Here is a 24,136-nt window from a genome sequence, read left to right as displayed (position 1 = left end):
GCATGGAAACGGCAAAAACTGCACAAAAATCGTACAGGAAATTCAAAATAACTTACGTCCTACCGATTTTCATGCATGTACGTGAAACGTAGCTCGAGGGACACTCCGTTGAAATTTACCAGGTGGCGCTATCGAGCCATTTTGCCACACCCACTTCTGAAACCTATATCAGATGTAAATTTTCGCTGGTCCTGATGCGTGTGCAAAGTTTCGTGAGTTTTGGAGCATATTTAGGCCCTCAAAAATGTGCTTCATTACGGAGAAGAAGAAGAAGAAGAATTAAAGCTGCAAGCAGCGATGAAAGGGCCCTCGCACTCGGGCTCACCACAACCCGGTGCCCATAGGAGGAACAGTGAACGTTGGGCCATATGTTTATAAAATAGTAAATATTTGTGCCACATTTCCTGCTGCCAACAGGTGGCGCTATGATTATAACAGAATATTGACATGTAAATTTCTTCAGGCCAGGACTCTTACCAAACATGCAAAGTTTCGGGCAGATCAGACAAGTCATGTTTAAGTTAGTATAAAAAAATTCATTTCCTGTTGCCAGCAGGCGGAGCTATACTTAGAATTGAATATTGGCCAGGCCAGTACTCTTATAAAACATGTGATGTTTGGGTAAGATGGGGAATTGTATGCATGAGTTACAACAACTTCCTGTTTTATAGTATTAATAGCATCGTTTTGCACATACTAAGTGTTGCTAGAATGTTTGAAAATATTTCTAGCATGATTAGCACACAATGGCATATTTTACTGTGTTGCAAATAGTGCATAAAAGTGTTAAAAATGACACTTCCTTTTGCCAGCAGGTGGCGCTATGACTATAACCGAATATGGGCATGTTGATTTATTTATGACAGGACCCTTGTCAAACGTGTGAAGTTTGGGGCAGATCGGACATTGCTTGCCTGAGTTACAGCATCTTCCTTTTTCACTGCATTAGTAGCATGCTTTAGCACTTAGCTAAGTGTTGCTAGCATGTTTTAGTATGCTTCTAGAAGGTTGCCAGCATATTTAACCCTTTTTGACACATTTTAACTTGTTCCTAGGAGTCCATAACAGCGTTAACCTTGTCACTTCCTGTTACCAGCAGGTGGCGCTATGACTATAACTGAATTTGGTCAAGGGAGTTTGTTCAGAACAAAACACCTATCACACGTGTGAAGTTTGGGGAAGATCGGACATTGCTTGCCTGAGTTACAGCAACTTCCTTTTCACTACATTAGTAGCATGATTTAGCCCTTAGCTAAGTGTTGCTAGGATGTATTAGTATGTATCTAGTATGTTGCCAGCCTATTTAATACTTGTTGATGCTTTTTAATATGTTCCTAGGAGTCCATAACAGTGTTAACCTTGTCACTTCCTGTTACCAGCAGGTGGCGCTATGACTATAACTGAATTTGGCCATGGGTGTTTGTTCAGGACAGAACACCTATCACTCGTGTGAAGTTTGGGGAAGATCGGACATTGCTTGCCTTAGTTACAGCAACTTCCTGTTTCACTGCATTAGTAGCATGCTTTAACACTCAGCTAAATGTTGCTAGCATGTATTAGCATGCTTATAAAATTTTGCCAGCCTATTTAACCCTAGGTGATGCCTTTTATTATTTTGCAAGGAGTCCATAACAGTGTTAAACATGCCACTTCCTGTTGCCAGCAGGTGGCACTATGAATATAATTAAATATGGGCATGTTGATGTGTTCAGGACAGGACTCTTGTCAAACATTTGAAGTTTGAGGCAGATCGGACATTGCTTGCATTAGTTACAGCAAATTCCTTTTTCACTGCATCAAAGGCATGCTTTAGCATTTAGCTAAGTGTTGCTAGCATGTATTGGTATGTTTCTAGCATGTTGCCAGCCTTTTTTAACACTTGTTGACACTTTTTAATATGTTCCTAGGAGTCCATAACAATGTTAACCATGTAACTTCCTGTTACCAGCAAGTGGCGCTATGACTATTACTGAATTTGGTCATGGGTGTTTGTTCAGGACAGAACACCCATCACACGTGTGAAGTTTGGGGACAGATTGGACATTGCTTGCCTGATTTACAGCAACTTCCTGTTTCACTGAAATAATATGATGCTTTAGCACTTAGCTAATTGTTGCTAGCATGTATTAGTAGGTTACTAGTATGTTGCCAGCTTATTTAACACTTGTTGGCACTTTTTAATATGTTCCTAGGAGTCCATAACTGTGTTAACCTTGTCACTTCCTGTTACCAGCAGGTGGCGCTAAGACTATAACTGCATTTGGTCATGGGTGTTTGTTCAGGACAGAACACCCATAACACGTGTGAAGTTTGGGGCAGATCGGACATTGCTTGCCTGAGTTACAGGAACTTCCTGTTTCACTGCATTAGTAGCATGCTTTAGCAATTAGCTAAATGTTGTTAGCATGTATTAGCATGCTTATAAAATTTTGCCAGCCTATTTAACCCTTGTTGATGCCTTTTATTATTTTGCAAGGAGTCCATAACTGTGTTAACCATGTCACTTCCTGTTACCAGCAGGTGGCGCTATGACTATAACTGAATTTGGTCATGGGTGTTTGTTCAGGACAGAACACCCATCACACGTGTGAAGTTTGGGGCAGGTCGGACATTGCTTGCCTGAGTTACAGCAACTTCCTGTTTCAATGCATCAGTAGCATGCTTTAGCACATAGCTAAATGTTGCTAGCATGTATTAGCATGCTTATAAAATTTTGCCAGCCTATTTAACCCTTGTTGATGACTTTTATTATTTTGCAAGGAGTCCATAACAGTGTTAAACATGCCACTTCCTGTTGCCAGCAGGTGGCACTATGAATATAATCAAATATAGGCATGTTGATGTGTTCAGGACAGGACTCTTGTCAAACGTTTGAAGTTTGAGGCAGATCGGACATTGCTTGCATTAGTTACAGCAAATTCGTTTTTCACTGCATCACTAGCATGCTTTAGTATTTAGCTAAGTCTTGCTAGCATGTATTGGTATGTTTCTAGCATGTTGCCAGCCTTTTTAATACTTGTTGACACTTTTTAATATGTTCCTAGGAGTCCATAACAATGTTAACCATGTAACTTCCTGTTACCAGCAGGTGGCGCTATGACTATTACTGAATTTGGTCATGGGTGTTTGTTCAGGACAGAACACCCATCACACGTGTGAAGTTTGGGGACAGATTGGACATTGCTTGCCTGATTTACAGCAACTTCCTGTTTCACTGCAATAATATGATGCTTTAGCACTTAGCTAATTGTTGCTAGCATGTATAAGTAGGTTACTAGCATGTTGCCAGCTTATTTAACACTTGTTGGCACTTTTTAATATGTTCCTAGGAGTCCATAACTTTGTTAACCATGTCACTTCCTCTTACCAGCAGGTGGCGCTATGACTATAACTGCATTTGGTCATGGGTGTTTGTTCAGGACAGAACACCCATAACACGTGTGAAGTTTAGGGAAGATCGGACATTGCTTGCCTGAGTTACAGCAACTTCCTTTTTCAATGCATTAGTAGCATGCTTTAGCCCTTAGCTAAGTGTTGCTAGGATGTATTAGTATGTATCTAGTATGTTGCCAGCCTATTTAATACTTGTTGATGCTTTTTAATATGTTCCTAGGAGTCCATAACAGTGTTAACCTTGTCACTTCCTGTTACCAGCAGGTGGCGCTATGACTATAACTGAATTTGGCCATGGGTGTTTGTTCAGGACAGAACACCTATCACTCGTGTGAAGTTTGGGGAAGATCGGACATTGCTTGCCTTAGTTACAGCAACTTCCTGTTTCACAGCATTAGTAGCATGCTTTAACACTCAGCTAAATGTTGCTAGCATGTATTAGCATGCTTATAAAATTTTGCCAGCCTATTTAACCCTTGGTGATGCCTTTTATTATTTTGCAAGGAGTCCATAACAGTGTTAAACATGCCACTTCCTGTTGCCAGCAGGTGGCACTATGAATATAATTAAATATGGGCATGTTGATGTGTTCAGGACAGGACTCTTGTCAAACATTTGAAGTTTGAGGCAGATCGGACATTGCTTGCATTAGTTACAGCAAATTCCTTTTTCACTGCATCACTAGCATGCTTTAACATTTAGCTAAGTGTTGCTAGCAAGCGTTCCGCACAAGCCCTGAAAAGTGAAGCCAAAACGTCTCGATCGCCCCCTGGTGAGTGGTCCTAGTATAGGTCATAAACCCCGCCTCCCCATGTTATTCAATGGGACGCGAGACCAACTAAACAATTAAATTACCCTTCAAATATCTTTTTTTTCGAAGCTGTTTTTTGTCATTTACTGTAGTTTGTATCACGCTAATGTAAATTCAAGTGTTCGTTTTTAAAAAAAGTTGTTTTTTAGAAAGTTATTTAATGCTCTAAAAACGGTGGTGTGACGTCGTGATTGACAGCTGTGATTGACAGCTCTCTGGAGGAGGCACTGAAGCGTCAACAGGCTTTTTTCATGATCTTTGGAGGACTGAGGAGATTGTATTTACCTTATTTTAATGAGATTGGAGTGGAACGGAGCAGACAGAGTTCACAGGAGCAGGACTCCACTTCCAAAACAGTGCAGATTACGGTATGTGCATTCTGCGATGGAGAGTGAGGGCGGGGCACAGGGGCGGGGCCGTTGATTTCGCGGCTTTAAGGCTTTACTTCCTGCTTGCTACTGCGCATAGCTACTGCGCAGAACTGGTCCCTAGATCGCTATCTGCGCAGGCGCAAGTCCAAGATGTCAGCGCCATATCGGGACACTGGCGGCTTCAGTTTGTCCAATGGAAGAGAGCAAAGGCGAGTCGTCCATCTTTTTTTACAGTCTATGGTTGCTAGCATGTATTGGTATGTTTCTAGCATGTTGCCAGCCTTTTTTAACACTTGTTGACACTTTTTAATATGTTCCTAGGAGTCCATAATTGTGTTAACCATGTCGCTTCCTGTTACCAGCAGGTGGCGCTATGACTATAACTGAATTTGGTCATGGGTGTTTGTTCAGGACAGAACACCCATCACACGTGTGAAGTTTGGGGCAGATCGGACATTGCTTGCCTGAGTTACAGCAACTTCCTGTTTCATTGCATTAGTAGCATGCTTTAGCACATAGCTAAATGTTGCTAGCATGTATTAGCATGCTTATAAAAGTTTGCCAGCCTATTTAACCCTTGTTGATGCCTTTTATTATTTTGCAAGGGGTCCATAACAGCGTTAACCTTGTAACTTCCTGTTACCAACAGGTGGCTCTAAGACTATAACTGCATTTGGTCATGGGTGTTTGTTCAGGACAGAACACCCATCACACGTGTGAAGTTTGGGGCAGATCGGACATTGCTTGCCTGAGTTACAGCAACTTCCTGTTTCATTGCATTAGTAGCATGCTTTAGCACTTAGCTAAATGTTGCTAGCATGTATTAGTATGCTTATAAAATTTTGCCAGCCTATTTAACCCTTTTTGATGCCTTTTATTATTTTGCAAGGAGTCCATAACAGTGTTAAACATGCCACTTCCTGTTGCCAGCAGGTGGCGCTATGACTATTACTGAATTTGGTCATGGGTGTTTGTTCAGGACAGAACAACCATCACACGTGTGAAGTTTGGGGCAGATTGGACATTGCTTGCCTGAGTTACAGCAACTTCCTGTTTCACGGCAAAACATCAAATTTTGTCAGGCCGCCAGGGACACACCCCTTGACGAAAACTCAAAAGCTTCGCAATTTAACGTCACAAAGGTCTTATGATGACCCTCACCAAATTTGAAGATAATCCGATTAAAACTGTAGGAGGAGTTCGTCAAAGTACGAGGCATGGAAACGGCAAAAACTGCACAAAAATCGTACAGGAAATTCAAAATAACTTACGTCCTACCGATTTTCATGCATGTACGTGAAACGTAGCTCGAGGGACACTCCGTTGAAATTTACCAGGTGGCGCTATCGAGCCATTTTGCCACACCCACTTCTGAAACCTATATCAGATGTAAATTTTCGCTGGTCCTGATGCGTGTGCAAAGTTTCGTGAGTTTTGGAGCATATTTAGGCCCTCAAAAATGTGCTTCATTACGGAGAAGAAGAAGAAGAAGAAGAAGAAGAATTAAAGCTGCAAGCAGCGATGAAAGGGCCCTCGCACTCGGGCTCACCACCACCCGGTGCCCATAGGAGGAACAGTGAACGTTGGGCCATATGTTTATAAAATAGTAAATATTTGTGCCACATTTCCTGCTGCCAACAGGTGGCGCTATGATTATAACAGAATATTGACATGTAAATTTCTTCAGGCCAGGACTCTTACCAAACATGCAAAGTTTCGGGCAGATCAGACAAGTCATGTTTAAGTTAGTATAAAAAAATTCATTTCCTGTTGCCAGCAGGCGGAGCTATACTTAGAATTGAATATTGGCCAGGCCAGTACTCTTATAAAACATGTGATGTTTGGGTAAGATGGGGAATTGTATGCATGAGTTACAACAACTTCCTGTTTTATAGTATTAATAGCATCGTTTTGCACATACTAAGTGTTGCTAGAATGTTTGAAAATATTTCTAGCATGATTAGCACACAATGGCATATTTTACTGTGTTGCAAATAGTGCATAAAAGTGTTAAAAATGACACTTCCTGTTGCCAGCAGGTGGCGCTATGACTATAACCGAATATGGGCATGTTGATTTATTTATGACAGGACCCTTGTCAAACGTGTGAAGTTTGGGGCAGATCGGACATTGCTTGCCTGAGTTACAGCATCTTCCTTTTTCACTGCATTAGTAGCATGCTTTAGCACTTAGCTAAGTGTTGCTAGCATGTTTTAGTATGCTTCTAGAAGGTTGCCAGCATATTTAACCCTTTTTGACACATTTTAACTTGTTCCTAGGAGTCCATAACAGCGTTAACCTTGTCACTTCCTGTTACCAGCAGGTGGCGCTATGACTATAACTGAATTTGGTCAAGGGTGTTTGTTCAGAACAAAACACCTATCACACGTGTGAAGTTTGGGGAAGATCGGACATTGCTTGCCTGAGTTACAGCAACTTCCTTTTCACTACATTAGTAGCATGATTTAGCCCTTAGCTAAGTGTTGCTAGGATGTATTAGTATGTATCTAGTATGTTGCCAGCCTATTTAATACTTGTTGATGCTTTTTAATATGTTCCTAGGAGTCCATAACAGTGTTAACCTTGTCACTTCCTGTTACCAGCAGGTGGCGCTATGACTATAACTGAATTTGGCCATGGGTGTTTGTTCAGGACAGAACACCTATCACTCGTGTGAAGTTTGGGGAAGATCGGACATTGCTTGCCTTAGTTACAGCAACTTCCTGTTTCACTGCATTAGTAGCATGCTTTAACACTCAGCTAAATGTTGCTAGCATGTATTAGCATGCTTATAAAATTTTGCCAGCCTATTTAACCCTTGGTGATGCCTTTTATTATTTTGCAAGGAGTCCATAACAGTGTTAAACATGCCACTTCCTGTTGCCAGCAGGTGGCACTATGAATATAATTAAATATGGGCATGTTGATGTGTTCAGGACAGGACTCTTGTCAAACATTTGAAGTTTGAGGCAGATCGGACATTGCTTGCATTAGTTACAGCAAATTCCTTTTTCACTGCATCAAAGGCATGCTTTAGCATTTAGCTAAGTGTTGCTAGCATGTATTGGTATGTTTCTAGCATGTTGCCAGCCTTTTTTAACACTTGTTGACACTTTTTAATATGTTCCTAGGAGTCCATAACAATGTTAACCATGTAACTTCCTGTTACCAGCAAGTGGCGCTATGACTATTACTGAATTTGGTCATGGGTGTTTGTTCAGGACAGAACACCCATCACACGTGTGAAGTTTGGGGACAGATTGGACATTGCTTGCCTGATTTACAGCAACTTCCTGTTTCACTGCAATAATATGATGCTTTAGCACTTAGCTAATTGTTGCTAGCATGTGTTAGTAGGTTACTAGTATGTTGCCAGCTTATTTAACACTTGTTGGCACTTTTTAATATGTTCCTAGGAGTCCATAACTGTGTTAACCTTGTCACTTCCTGTTACCAGCAGGTGGCGCTAAGACTATAACTGCATTTGGTCATGGGTGTTTGTTCAGGACAGAACACCCATAACACGTGTGAAGTTTGGGGCAGATCGGACATTGCTTGCCTGAGTTACAGGAACTTCCTGTTTCACTGCATTAGTAGCATGCTTTAGCAATTAGCTAAATGTTGTTAGCATGTATTAGCATGCTTATAAAATTTTGTCAGCCTATTTAACCCTTGTTGATGCCTTTTATTATTTTGCAAGGAGTCCATAACTGTGTTAACCATGTCACTTCCTGTTACCAGCAGGTGGCGCTATGACTATAACTGAATTTGGTCATGGGTGTTTGTTCAGGACAGAACACCCATCACACGTGTGAAGTTTGGGGCAGGTCGGACATTGCTTGCCTGAGTTACAGCAACTTCCTGTTTCAATGCATCAGTAGCATGCTTTAGCACATAGCTAAATGTTGCTAGCATGTATTAGCATGCTTATAAAATTTTGCCAGCCTATTTAACCCTTGTTGATGACTTTTATTATTTTGCAAGGAGTCCATAACAGTGTTAAACATGCCACTTCCTGTTGCCAGCAAGTGGCACTATGAATATAATCAAATATAGGCATGTTGATGTGTTCAGGACAGGACTCTTGTCAAACGTTTGAAGTTTGAGGCAGATCGGACATTGCTTGCATTAGTTACAGCAAATTCGTTTTTCACTGCATCACTAGCATGCTTTAGTATTTAGCTAAGTCTTGCTAGCATGTATTGGTATGTTTCTAGCATGTTGCCAGCCTTTTTAACACTTGTTGACACTTTTTAATATGTTCCTAGGAGTCCATAACAATGTTAACCATGTAACTTCCTGTTACCAGCAGGTGGCGCTATGACTATTACTGAATTTGGTCATGGGTGTTTGTTCAGGACAGAACACCCATCACACGTGTGAAGTTTGGGGACAGATTGGACATTGCTTGCCTGATTTACAGCAACTTCCTGTTTCACTGCAATAATATGATGCTTTAGCACTTAGCTAATTGTTGCTAGCATGTATAAGTAGGTTACTAGCATGTTGCCAGCTTATTTAACACTTGTTGGCACTTTTTAATATGTTCCTAGGAGTCCATAACTTTGTTAACCATGTCACTTCCTCTTACCAGCAGGTGGCGCTATGACTATAACTGCATTTGGTCATGGGTGTTTGTTCAGGACAGAACACCCATAACACGTGTGAAGTTTAGGGAAGATCGGACATTGCTTGCCTGAGTTACAGCAACTTCCTGTTTCAATGCATTAGTAGCATGCTTTAGCCCTTAGCTAAGTGTTGCTAGGATGTATTAGTATGTATCTAGTATGTTGCCAGCCTATTTAATACTTATTGATGCTTTTTAATATGTTCCTAGGAGTCCATAACAGTGTTAACCTTGTCACTTCCTGTTACCAGCAGGTGGCGCTATGACTATAACTGAATTTGGCCATGGGTGTTTGTTCAGGACAGAACACCTATCACTCGTGTGAAGTTTGGGGAAGATCGGACATTGCTTGCCTTAGTTACAGCAACTTCCTGTTTCACTGCATTAGTAGCATGCTTTAACACTCAGCTAAATGTTGCTAGCATGTATTAGCATGCTTATAAAATTTTGCCAGCCTATTTAACCCTTGGTGATGCCTTTTATTATTTTGCAAGGAGTCCATAACAGTGTTAAACATGCCACTTCCTGTTGCCAGCAGGTGGCACTATGAATATAATTAAATATGGGCATGTTGATGTGTTCAGGACAGGACTCTTGTCAAACATTTGAAGTTTGAGGCAGATCGGACATTGCTTGCATTAGTTACAGCAAATTCCTTTTTCACTGCATCACTAGCATGCTTTAACATTTAGCTAAGTGTTGCTAGCAAGCGTTCCGCACAAGCCCTGAAAAGTGAAGCCAAAACGTCTCGATCGCCCCCTGGTGAGTGGTCCTAGTATAGGTCATAAACCCCGCCTCCCCATGTTATTCAATGGGACGCGAGACCAACTAAACAATTAAATTACCCTTCAAATATCTTTTTTTCGAAGCTGTTTTTTGTCATTTACTGTAGTTTGTATCACGCTAATGTAAATTCAAGTGTTCGTTTTTTAAAAAAGTTGTTTTTTAGAAAGTTATTTAATGCTCTAAAAACGGTGGTGTGACGTCGTGATTGACAGCTGTGATTGACAGCTCTCTGGAGGAGGCACTGAAGCGTCAACAGGCTTTTTTCATGATCTTTGGAGGACTGAGGAGATTGTATTTACCTTATTTTAATGAGATTGGAGTGGAACGGAGCAGACAGAGTTCACAGGAGCAGGACTCCACTTCCAAAACAGTGCAGATTACGGTATGTGCATTCTGCGAGGGAGAGTGAGGGCGGGGCACAGGGGCGGGGCCGTTGATTTCGCGGCTTTAAGGCTTTACTTCCTGCTTGCTACTGCGCATAGCTACTGCGCAGAACTGGTCCCTAGATCGCTATCTGCGCAGGCGCAAGTCCAAGATGTCAGCGCCATATCGGGACACTGGCGGCTTCAGTTTGTCCAATGGAAGAGAGCAAAGGCGAGTCGTCCATCTTTTTTTACAGTCTATGGTTGCTAGCATGTATTGGTATGTTTCTAGCATGTTGCCAGCCTTTTTTAACACTTGTTGACACTTTTTAATATGTTCCTAGGAGTCCATAATTGTGTTAACCATGTCGCTTCCTGTTACCAGCAGGTGGCGCTATGACTATAACTGAATTTGGTCATGGGTGTTTGTTCAGGACAGAACACCCATCACACGTGTGAAGTTTGGGGCAGATCGGACATTGCTTGCCTGAGTTACAGCAACTTCCTGTTTCATTGCATTAGTAGCATGCTTTAGCACATAGCTAAATGTTGCTAGCATGTATTAGCATGCTTATAAAAGTTTGCCAGCCTATTTAACCCTTGTTGATGCCTTTTATTATTTTGCAAGGGGTCCATAACAGCGTTAACCTTGTAACTTCCTGTTACCAACAGGTGGCTCTAAGACTATAACTGCATTTGGTCATGGGTGTTTGTTCAGGACAGAACACCCATCACACGTGTGAAGTTTGGGGCAGATCGGACATTGCTTGCCTGAGTTACAGCAACTTCCTGTTTCATTGCATTAGTAGCATGCTTTAGCACTTAGCTAAATGTTGCTAGCATGTATTAGTATGCTTATAAAATTTTGCCAGCCTATTTAATCCTTTTTGATGCCTTTTATTATTTTGCAAGGAGTCCATAACAGTGTTAAACATGCCACTTCCTGTTGCCAGCAGGTGGCGCTATGACTATTACTGAATTTGGTCATGGGTGTTTGTTCAGGACAGAACAACCATCACACGTGTGAAGTTTGGGGCAGATTGGACATTGCTTGCCTGAGTTACAGCAACTTCCTTTTTCACGGCAAAACATCAAATTTTGTCAGGCTGCCAGGGACACACCCCTTGACGAAAACTCAAAAGCTTCGCAATTTAACGTCACAAAGGTCTTATGATGACCCTCACCAAATTTGAAGATAATCCGATTAAAACTGTAGGAGGAGTTCGTCAAAGTACGAGGCATGGAAACGGCAAAAACTGCACAAAAATCGTACAGGAAATTCAAAATAACTTACGTCCTACCGATTTTCATGCATGTACGTGAAACGTAGCTCGAGGGACACTCCGTTGAAATTTACCAGGTGGCGCTATCGAGCCATTTTGCCACACCCACTTCTGAAACCTATATCAGATGTAAATTTTCGCTGGTCCTGATGCGTGTGCAAAGTTTCGTGAGTTTTGGAGCATATTTAGGCCCTCAAAAATGTGCTTCATTACGGAGAAGAAGAAGAAGAAGAAGAAGAAGAATTAAAGCTGCAAGCAGCGATGAAAGGGCCCTCGCACTCGGGCTCACCACCACCCGGTGCCCATAGGAGGAACAGTGAACGTTGGGCCATATGTTTATAAAATAGTAAATATTTGTGCCACATTTCCTGCTGCCAACAGGTGGCGCTATGATTATAACAGAATATTGACATGTAAATTTCTTCAGGCCAGGACTCTTACCAAACATGCAAAGTTTCGGGCAGATCAGACAAGTCATGTTTAAGTTAGTATAAAAAAATTCATTTCCTGTTGCCAGCAGGCGGAGCTATACTTAGAATTGAATATTGGCCAGGCCAGTACTCTTATAAAACATGTGATGTTTGGGTAAGATGGGGAATTGTATGCATGAGTTACAACAACTTCCTGTTTTATAGTATTAATAGCATCGTTTTGCACATACTAAGTGTTGCTAGAATGTTTGAAAATATTTCTAGCATGATTAGCACACAATGGCATATTTTACTGTGTTGCAAATAGTGCATAAAAGTGTTAAAAATGACACTTCCTGTTGCCAGCAGGTGGCGCTATGACTATAACCGAATATGGGCATGTTGATTTATTTATGACAGGACCCTTGTCAAACGTGTGAAGTTTGGGGCAGATCGGACATTGCTTGCCTGAGTTACAGCATCTTCCTTTTTCACTGCATTAGTAGCATGCTTTAGCACTTAGCTAAGTGTTGCTAGCATGTTTTAGTATGCTTCTAGAAGGTTGCCAGCATATTTAACCCTTTTTGACACATTTTAACTTGTTCCTAGGAGTCCATAACAGCGTTAACCTTGTCACTTCCTGTTACCAGCAGGTGGCGCTATGACTATAACTGAATTTGGTCAAGGGTGTTTGTTCAGAACAAAACACCTATCACACGTGTGAAGTTTGGGGAAGATCGGACATTGCTTGCCTGAGTTACAGCAACTTCCTTTTCACTACATTAGTAGCATGATTTAGCCCTTAGCTAAGTGTTGCTAGGATGTATTAGTATGTATCTAGTATGTTGCCAGCCTATTTAATACTTGTTGATGCTTTTTAATATGTTCCTAGGAGTCCATAACAGTGTTAACCTTGTCACTTCCTGTTACCAGCAGGTGGCGCTATGACTATAACTGAATTTGGCCATGGGTGTTTGTTCAGGACAGAACACCTATCACTCGTGTGAAGTTTGGGGAAGATCGGACATTGCTTGCCTTAGTTACAGCAACTTCCTGTTTCACTGCATTAGTAGCATGCTTTAACACTCAGCTAAATGTTGCTAGCATGTATTAGCATGCTTATAAAATTTTGCCAGCCTATTTAACCCTTGGTGATGCCTTTTATTATTTTGCAAGGAGTCCATAACAGTGTTAAACATGCCACTTCCTGTTGCCAGCAGGTGGCACTATGAATATAATTAAATATGGGCATGTTGATGTGTTCAGGACAGGACTCTTGTCAAACATTTGAAGTTTGAGGCAGATCGGACATTGCTTGCATTAGTTACAGCAAATTCCTTTTTCACTGCATCAAAGGCATGCTTTAGCATTTAGCTAAGTGTTGCTAGCATGTATTGGTATGTTTCTAGCATGTTGCCAGCCTTTTTTAACACTTGTTGACACTTTTTAATATGTTCCTAGGAGTCCATAACAATGTTAACCATGTAACTTCCTGTTACCAGCAAGTGGCGCTATGACTATTACTGAATTTGGTCATGGGTGTTTGTTCAGGACAGAACACCCATCACACGTGTGAAGTTTGGGGACAGATTGGACATTGCTTGCCTGATTTACAGCAACTTCCTGTTTCACTGAAATAATATGATGCTTTAGCACTTAGCTAATTGTTGCTAGCATGTGTTAGTAGGTTACTAGCATGTTGCCAGCTTATTTAACACTTGTTGGCACTTTTTAATATGTTCCTAGGAGTCCATAACTGTGTTAACCTTGCCACTTCCTGTTACCAGCAGGTGGCGCTAAGACTATAACTGCATTTGGTCATGGGTGTTTGTTCAGGACAGAACACCCATAACACGTGTGAAGTTTGGGGCAGATCGGACATTGCTTGCCTGAGTTACAGGAACTTCCTGTTTCACTGCATTAGTAGCATGCTTTAGCAATTAGCTAAATGTTGTTAGCATGTATTAGCATGCTTATAAAATTTTGCCAGCCTATTTAACCCTTGTTGATGCCTTTTATTATTTTGCAAGGAGTCCATAACTGTGTTTACCATGTCACTTCCTGTTACCAGCAGGTGGCGCTATGACTATAACTGAATTTGGTCATGGGTGTTTGTTCAGGACAGAACACCCATCACACGTGTGAAGTTTGGGGCAGGTCGGACATTGCTTGCCTGAGTTACAGCAACTTCCTGTTTCAATGCATCAGTAGCATGCTTTAGCACATAGCTAAATGTTGCTAGCATGTATTAGCATGCTTATAAAATTTTGCCAGCCTATTTAACCCTTGTTGATGACTTTTATTATTTTGCAAGGAGTCCATAACAGTGTTAAACATGCCACTTCCTGTTGCCAGCAGGTGGCACTATGAATATAATCAAATATAGGCATGTTGATGTGTTCAGGACAGGACTCTTGTCAAACGTTTGAAGTTTGAGGCAGATCGGACATTGCTTGCATTAGTTACAACAAATTCGTTTTTCACTGCATCACTAGCATGCTTTAGTATTTAGCTAAGTCTTGCTAGCATGTATTGGTATGTTTCTAGCATGTTGCCAGCCTTTTTAACACTTGTTGACACTTTTTAATATGTTCCTAGGAGTCCATAACTTTGTTAACCATGTCACTTCCTCTTACCAGCAGGTGGCGCTATGACTATAACTGCATTTGGTCATGGGTGTTTGTTCAGGACAGAACACCCATAACACGTGTGAAGTTTAGGGAAGATCGGACATTGCTTGCCTGAGTTACAGCAACTTCCTGTTTCAATGCATTAGTAGCATGCTTTAGCCCTTAGCTAAGTGTTGCTAGGATGTATTAGTATGTATCTAGTATGTTGCCAGCCTATTTAATACTTGTTGATGCTTTTTAATATGTTCCTAGGAGTCCATAACAGTGTTAACCTTGTCACTTCCTGTTACCAGCAGGTGGCGCTATGACTATAACTGAATTTGGCCATGGGTGTTTGTTCAGGACAGAACACCTATCACTCGTGTGAAGTTTGGGGAAGATCGGACATTGCTTGCCTTAGTTACAGCAACTTCCTGTTTCACTGCATTAGTAGCATGCTTTAACACTCAGCTAAATGTTGCTAGCATGTATTAGCATGCTTATAAAATTTTGCCAGCCTATTTAACCCTTGGTGATGCCTTTTATTATTTTGCAAGGAGTCCATAACAGTGTTAAACATGCCACTTCCTGTTGCCAGCAGGTGGCACTATGAATATAATTAAATATGGGCATGTTGATGTGTTCAGGACAGGACTCTTGTCAAACATTTGAAGTTTGAGGCAGATCGGACATTGCTTGCATTAGTTACAGCAAATTCCTTTTTCACTGCATCAAAAGCATGCTTTAGCATTTAGCTAAGTGTTGCTAGCATGTATTGGTATGTTTCTAGCATGTTGCCAGCCTTTTTTAACACTTGTTTACACTTTTTAATATGTTCCTAGGAGTCCATAACAATGCTAACCATGTAACTTCCTGTTACCAGCAAGTGGCGCTATGACTATTACTGAATTTGGTCATGGGTGTTTGTTCAGGACAGAACACCCATCACACGTGTGAAGTTTGGGGACAGATTGGACATTGCTTGCCTGATTTACAGCAACTTCCTGTTTCACTGAAATAATATGATGCTTTAGCACTTAGCTAATTGTTGCTAGCATGTATTAGTAGGTTACTAGTATGTTGCCAGCTTATTTAACACTTGTTGGCACTTTTTAATATGTTCCTAGGAGCCCATAACTGTGTTAACCATGTCACTTCCTGTTACCAGCAGGTGGTGCTATGACTATAACTGCATTTGGTCATGGGTGTTTGTTCAGGACAGAACACCCATAACACGTGTGATGTTTGGGGCAGATCGGACATTGCTTGCCTGAGTTACAGGAACTTCCTGTTTCACTGCATTAGTAGCATGCTTTAGCACTTAGCTAAATGTTGTTAGCATGTATTAGCATGCTTATAAAATTTTGCCAGCCTATTTAACCCTTGTTGATGCCTTTTATTATTTTGCAAGGAGTCCATAACTGTGTTAACCATGTCACTTCCTGTTACCAGCAGGTGGCGCTATGACTATAACTGAATTTGGTCATGGGTGTTTGTTCAGGACAGAACACCCATCACACGTGTGAAGTTTAGGGAAGATCGGACATTGCTTGCCTGAGTTACAGCAACTTCCTGTTTCACAGCGAAACATCAAACTTTGTCAGGCCGCCAGGGACACACCCCTTGACGAAAACTCAAAAGCTTCGCAATTTAACGTCACAAAGGTCTTATGATGACCCTCACCAAATTTGAAGATAATCCGATTAAAACTGTAGGAGGAGTTTGTCAAAGTACGAGGTATGGGAACGGCAAAAACTGCACAAAAATCGTACAGGAAATTCAAAATAACTTACTTTCTTGTTGGGTTTTGGATTTTGTACCAAGAGACTTTTTTGTAGGTATTGGTGTGTTACACATGCATACCGATTTTCATGCATGTACGTGAAACGTAGCTCGAGGGATACTCCGTTGAAATTTACCAGGTGGCGCTATCGAGCCATTTTGCCACACCCACTTCTGAAACCTATATCAGATGTAAATTTTTGCCGGTCCTGATGCGTGTGCAAAGTTTCGTGAGTTTTGGAGCATGTTTAGGCCCTCAAAAATGCGCTTCATGACGGAGAAGAATAATAATAATAATAATAATAATAATAAACGGAGCAATTCCAATAGGGTCCTCGCACTGCAGTGTTCGGGCCCTAATTAAAGCTGCAAGCAGCGATGAAAGGGCCCTCGCACTCGGGCTCACCACCACCCGGTGCCCATAGGAGGAACAGTGAATGTTGGGCCATATGCTTATAAAATAGTAAATATTTGTGCCACATTTCCTGCTGCCAACAGGTGGCGCTATGATTATAACAGAATATTGACATGTAAATTTCTTCAGGCCAGGACTCTTACCAAACATGCAAAGGTTCGGGCAGATCAGACAAGTCATGTTTAAGTTAGTATAAAATAATTCATTTCCTGTTGCCAACAGGCGGCGCTATACTTAGAATTGAATATTGGCCTTTAGTTGTGTTCAGGCCAGTACTCTTATAAAACATGTGATGTTTGGGTAAGATGGGGAATTGTATGCATGAGTTACAACAACTTCCTGTTTTATAATATTAATAGCATTGTTTTGCACATACTAAGTGTTGCTAGAATGTTTGAAAATATTTCAAGCATGATTAGCACACAATGGCATATTTTACTGTGTTGCAAATAGTGCATAAAAGTGTAAAAAATGACACTTCTTGTTGCCAGTAGGTAGTGCTATGATTATAACCGAATATGTGCATGTTGATTTATTTATGACAGGACCCTTGTCAAACGTGTGAAGTTTGGGGCAGATGGGACATTGCTTGCCTGATTTACAGCATCTTCCTTTTTCACTGCAGTAGTAGCATGCTTTAGCACTTTGCTAAGTGTTGCTAGCATGTTTTAGTATGCTTGAGGGTTGCCAGCATATTTAACCCTTTTTGACACATTTTAATTTGTTCCTAGGAGTCCATAACAGCGTTAACCTTGTCACTTCCTGTTACCAGCAGGTGGCGCTATGACTATAACTGAATTTGGTCACGGGAGTTTGTTCAGAACAAAACACCAATCACACGTGTGAAGTTTGGGGAAGATGGGACATTGCTTGCCTGAGTTACAGCAACTTCCTTTTCACTACATTAGTAGCATGCTTTAGCCCTTAGCTAAGCGTTGCTAGGATGTATTAGTATGTATCTAGCATGTTGCCAGCCTATTTAACACTTGTTGATGCTTTTTAATATGTTCCTAGGAGTCCATAACAGTGTTAACCTTGTCACTTCCTGTTACCAGCAGGTGGCGCTATGACTATAACTGAATTTGGCCATGGGTGTTTGTTCAGGACAGAACACCTATCACTCGTGTGAAGTTTGGGGAAGATCGGACATTGCTTGCCTTAGTTACAGCAACTTCCTTTTTCACTGCCTTAGTAGAATGCTTTAACACTTAGCTAAATGTTGCTAGCATGTATTCGCATGCTTATAAAATTTTGCCAGCCTATTTAACCCTTGTTGATGCCTTTTATTATTTTGCAAGGAGTCCATAACAATGTTAAACATGCCACTTCCTGTTGCCAGCAGGTGGCACTATGAATATAATCAAATATAGGCATGTTGATGTTTTCAGGACGGGACTCTTGTCAAACGTTTGAAGTTTGAGGCAGATCGGACATTGCTTGCATTTGTTACAGCAAATTCCTTTTTCACTGCATCACTAGCATGCTTTAGCATTTAGCTAAGTGTTTTGCTAGCATGTATTGTTATTTTTCTAGCAGCTTCCCAGCCTTTTTAACACTTGTTGACACTTTTTAATATGTTCCTAGGAGTCCATAACATGTAACATGGGTGTTTGTTCAGGACAGAACACCCATCACATGTGTGAAGTTTGGGGCAGGTCGGACATTGCTTGCCTGAGTTACAGCAACTTCCTGTTTCAATGCATCAGTAGCATGCTTTAGCACATAGCTAAATGTTGCTAGCATGTATTAGCATGCTTATAAAATTTTGCCAGCCTATTTAACCCTTGTTGATGACTTTTATTATTTTGCAAGGAGTCCATAACAGTGTTAAACATGCCACTTCCTGTTGCCAGCAGGTGGCACTATGAATATAATCAAATATGGGCATGTTGATGTGTTCAGGACAGGACTCTTGTAAAACATTTGAAGTTTGAGGCAGATCGGACATTGCTTGCATTAGTTACAGCAAATTCCTTTTTCACTGCATCACTAGCGTGCTTTAGTATTTAGCTAAGTCTTGCTAGCATGTATTGGTATGTTTCTAGCATGTTGCCAGCCTTTTTAACACTTGTTGACACTTTTTAATATGTTCCTAGGAGTCCATAACAATGTTAACCATGTAACTTCCTGTTACCAGCAGGTGGCGCTATGAATATTACTGAATTTGGTCATGGGTGTTTGTTCAGGACAGAACACCCATCACACGTGTGAAGTTTGGGGACAGATTGGACATTGCTTGCCTGATTTACAGCAACTTCCTGTTTCACTGCAATAATATGATGCTTTAGCACTTCGCTAATTGTTGCTAGCATGTATAAGTAGGTTACTAGCATGTTGCCAGCTTATTTAACACTTGTTGGCACTTTTTAATATGTTCCTAGGAGTCCATAACTGTATTAACCATGTCACTTCCTGTTACCAGCAGGTGGCGCTATGACTATAACAGCATTTGGTCCTGGGTGTTTGTTCAGGACAGAACACCCATAACACGTGTGAAGTTTGGGATAGATCGGACATTGCTTGCCTTAGTTACAGCAACTTCCTGTTTCACTGCATTAGTAGCATGCTTTAGCACTTAGCTAAATGTTGCTAGCATGTATTAGCATGCTTATAAAATTTTGCCAGCCTATTTAACCCTTGTTGATGCCTTTTATTATTTTGCAAGGAGTCCATAACGGTGTTAAACATGCCACTTCCTGTTGCCAGCAGGTGGCACTATGAATATAATAAAATATGGGCATGTTGATGTGTTCAGGACAGAACACCCATCACACGTGTGAAGTTTGGGTACAGATTGGACATTACTTGCCTGGTAACAGGAAGTTACATGTTATGGACTCCTAGGAACATATTAAAAAGTGTCAACAACTGTTAAAAAGGCTGGCAACATGCTAGAAACATACCAATACATGCTAGCAACACTTAGCTAAATGCTAAAGCATGCTAGTGATGCAGATCGGACATGGCTTGCCTTAGTTACAGCAACTTCCTTTTTCACTGCCTTAGTAGAATGCTTTAACACTTAGCTAAATGTTGCTAGCATGTATTAGCATGCTTATAAAATTTTGCCAGCCTATTTAACCCTTGTTGATGCCTTTTATTATTTTGCAAGGAGTCCATAACAGTGTTAAACATGCCCCTTCCTGTTGCCAGCAGGTGGCACTATGAATATAATCAAATATGGGCATGTTGATGTGTTCAAGACAGGACTCTTGTCAAACGTTTGAAGTTTGAGGCAGATTGGGCATTGCTTGCATTAGTTACAGCAAATTCCTTTTTCACTGCATCACTAGCATGCTTTAGCATTTAGCTAACTGTTGCTAGCATGTATTGATATGTTTCTAGCATATTGCCAGCCTTTTTTAACACTTGTTGATACTTTTTAATATGTTCCTAGGAGTCCATAACAATGTTAACCATGTAACTTCCTGTTACCAGCAGGTGGCGCTATGACTATAACTGAATTTGGTCATGGGTGTTTGTTCAGGACAGAACACCCATCACACGTGTGAAGTTTGGGGCAGATCGGACATTGCTTGCCTGAGTTACAGCAACTTCCTGTTTAACGGCGAAACATCAAACTTTGTCAGGCCGCCAGGGACACACCCCTTGACGAAAACTCAAAAGCTTCGCAATTTAACGTCACAAAGGTCTTATGATGACCCTCACCAAATTTGAAGATAATCCGATTAAAACTGTAGGAGGAATTCATCAAAGTACGAGGCATGGAAACGGCAAAAACTGCACAAAAATCGTACAGGAAATTCTAAATAACTTACTTCCTGTTGGGTTTTGGATTTTGTACCAAGAGACTTTTTTGTAGGTATTGGTGTGTTACACGTGCGTACCGATTTTCATGCATATACGTGAAACGTAGCTCGAGGGACACTCCGTTGAAATTTACCAGGTGGCGCTATCGAGCCATTTTGCCACACCCACTTCTGAAACCTATATCAGATGTAAATTTTCGCCGGTCCTGATGCGTGTGCAAAGTTTCGTGAGTTTTGGAGCATGTTTAGGCCCTCAAAAATGCGCTTCATTACAGAGAAGAAGAAGAAGAAGAAGAATAAACGGAGCAATTCCAATAGGGTCCTCACACTGCAGTGCTCGGGCCCTAATAATCCTTAGGGAAACAATAGGGCTCTTCGCCCCTTCGGGCTTGAGCCTTAAATATAGCTGCAAGAAGTGATGGCGGGCTCAAGCTATCAGTGCGAACGCCACCCCGGTGGCATTAGGTGAACTGTGCCCAGCGGGCACATGCATTAACAATATCCCTCTGGCAGTGAGGTTTTAAAGGATACGGCAGTTAAAAGGTTAATCCGAATCATCTAGACTTTAAAATCACATTCACAGAACAATATATATACAACCCGAATTCCAGAAAAATTGGGACATTTTTAAATTTTAATAAAATAAAAACTAAAGGAATTTCAAATCACATGAGCCAATATTTTATTCACAATAGAACATAGATAACGTAGCAGATGTTTAAACTGAGAAATTTTACACTTTTATCCACTTAATTAGCTCATTTAAAATTTAATGCCTGCTACAGGTCTCAAAAAAGTTGGCACGGGGGTAACAAATGGCTAAAAAAGCAAGCAGTTTTGAAAAGATTCAGCTGGGAGAACATCTAGTGATTAATTAAGTTAATTGAAATCAGGTCTGTAACATGATTAGCTATAAAAGCTTTGTCTTAGAGAAGCAGAGTCTCTCAGAAGTAAAGATGGGCAGAGGCTCTCCAATCTGTGAAAGACTGCGTAAAAAAATTGTGGAAAACTTTAAAAACAATGTTCCTCAACGTCAAATTGCAAAGGCTTTGCAAATCTCATCATCTACAGTGCATAACATCATCAAAAGATTCAGAGAAACTGGAGAAATCTCTGTGCGTAAGGGACAAGGCCGGAGACCTTTATTGGATGCCCGTGGTCTTCGGGCTCTCAGATGACACTGCATCACTCATCGGCATGATTGTGTCAATGACATTACTAAATGGGCCCAGGAATACTTTCAGAAACCACTGTCGGTAAACACAATCCGCCGTGCCATCAGCAGATGCCAACTAAAGCTCTATCATGCAAAAAGGAAGCCATATGTGAACATGGTCCAGAAGCGCCGTCGTGTCCTGTGGGCCAAGGCTCATTTAAAATGGACTATTTCAAAGTGGAATAGTGTTTTATGGTCAGACGAGTCCAAATTTGACATTCTTGTAGGAAATCACGGACGCCGTGTCCTCCGGGCTAAAGAGGAGGGAGACCTTCCAGCATGTAATCAGCGTTCAGTTCAAAAGCCAGCATCTCTGATGGTATGGGGGTGCCTAAGTGCATACGGTATGGGCAGCTTGCATGTTTTGGAAGGCTCTGTGAATGCTGAAAGGTATATAAAGGTTTTAGAGCAACATATGCTTCCCTCCAAACAACGTCTATTTCAGGGAAGGCCTTGTTTATTTCAGCAGGACATTGCAAAACCACATACTGCAGCTATAACAACAGCATGGCTTCGTCGTAGAAGAGTCCGGGTGCTAACCTGGCCTGCCTGCAGTCCAGATCTTTCACCTATAGAGAACATTTGGCGCATCATTAAACGAAAAATGTCAAAGATGACCACGAACTCTTCAGCAGCTGGAAATCTATATAAGGCAAGAATGGGACCAAATTCCAACAGCAAAACTCCAGCAACTCATAGCCTCAATGCCCAGACGTCTTCAAACTGTTTTGAAAAGAAAAGAAGATGCTACACCATGGTAAACATGCCCCAACTATTTTGAGACCTGTAGCAGAAATCAAAATTGAAATGAGCTCATTTTGTGCATAAAATTGTAAACTTTCTCAGTTTAAACATTTGCTATGTTATCTATGTTCTATTGTGAATAAAATATTGGCTCATGTGATTTGAAAGTCTTTTAGTTTTCATTTTATTAAAATTTAAAAAACGTCCCAACTTTTCCGGAATTCGGGTTGTAACTTTAGTAACACTTTACAATAGGATTTCATTTATAAACATTAACTATGTTAACATGAACAATATTTACATAGCATTCATTCATGTCAGTTAATATTCCAAACTTAAACATTAAAACATTGTTTTATTATGATTTTTTTTCCAAGCACATTTTACCAATTCCAAACCATATCAATCTTAATAACTACCATTATTTTTTATTTAATCATTTATGAGTGATATACAATAGTCCAGGAGAGCTGGAAGAGAAAAACTCCTTATATTCATGTGTGCAGAACAATTAGCAGTGTTGGGAAGGTTACTTTGGAAATGTAATAGGTTACAGATTACAAGTTACCCTGTTTAAAATGTAATAGTAGTGTAACTTTTTCAATTACTTTATTAAAGTAATGTAACTAATTACTTTTGAGTACTTTTTGATTACTTTTCTAAATTTGTGAAAATTAAAGAATAATAAATAAAAGCATATACATCAACTTAAATACAGTTTTCTAATAAGCATGTGACGTATTCTGTGTAATAAACTCCTGAAACATTGGTGTTTTTTTGAAACTCTTTATATGATGATAGTTTTCTTAAAATAAGTAAAATGCACATGAAGTGACACAGAGCAGTTCTAGAAATGATGTTTATGTGCTCGTGTACTCATATATTGAGGCAGCAGAGGTTGAAAACACTGCAAGCTTCAGTAGGCCTATGTGTAGTAAATGAAACCATGTCTTTGCCATTAATTTACAGGAGGGGCGGACTGGGAAAAAAATTCAGACTGGAAAATTCAAACTCATACAAACAAATTCATGGACAAAACTATTTTTTGTATAGACCTGACATAAAAAAGGTTTAAATCTTTAATTTGGGGACATGAAAAATAATTAAAAGTTCTCTCCTGAACTGCACCTTCACTTCCATTTTTCTCTTCAGTCTCTTTATTTTGCCCTGTTATCCATCTCTCTCATGACTTTAATACTCAAGATTGAACAAAACTATACTTTACAATACAATACTCTACAATACTACAATATCTTTATAGAAAAATCCTAATACTGTACACGAGTCATGTTTTTCCCTTACAAAAATTGACCATGCTTTTATTAGCCTATATAAAAGTAAAATAACCTTGTTTTTTGTTTAGTTTTTTGCAAATGGATTTGTATTTATTTTTAAATAAATACATTTGTAAAATAATTTTACATTTTTGGTTATCACAGTTAAACAATAGTAACCATTTTCTCTGGATTTATAGTTAAATATTAAAATGTTAATTTTCGTAAGGGTTGTGTTGTTGTCTGTCGTAGCTCCCCCTAAACCTACAAAAAAAATCTGATT

Source organism: Carassius carassius, chromosome 12, assembly GCF_963082965.1.
Source record: "Carassius carassius chromosome 12, fCarCar2.1, whole genome shotgun sequence".
NCBI classification, from domain to species: Eukaryota; Metazoa; Chordata; class Actinopteri; order Cypriniformes; family Cyprinidae; genus Carassius; species Carassius carassius.
This window is presented reverse-complemented; position numbering follows the sequence as displayed.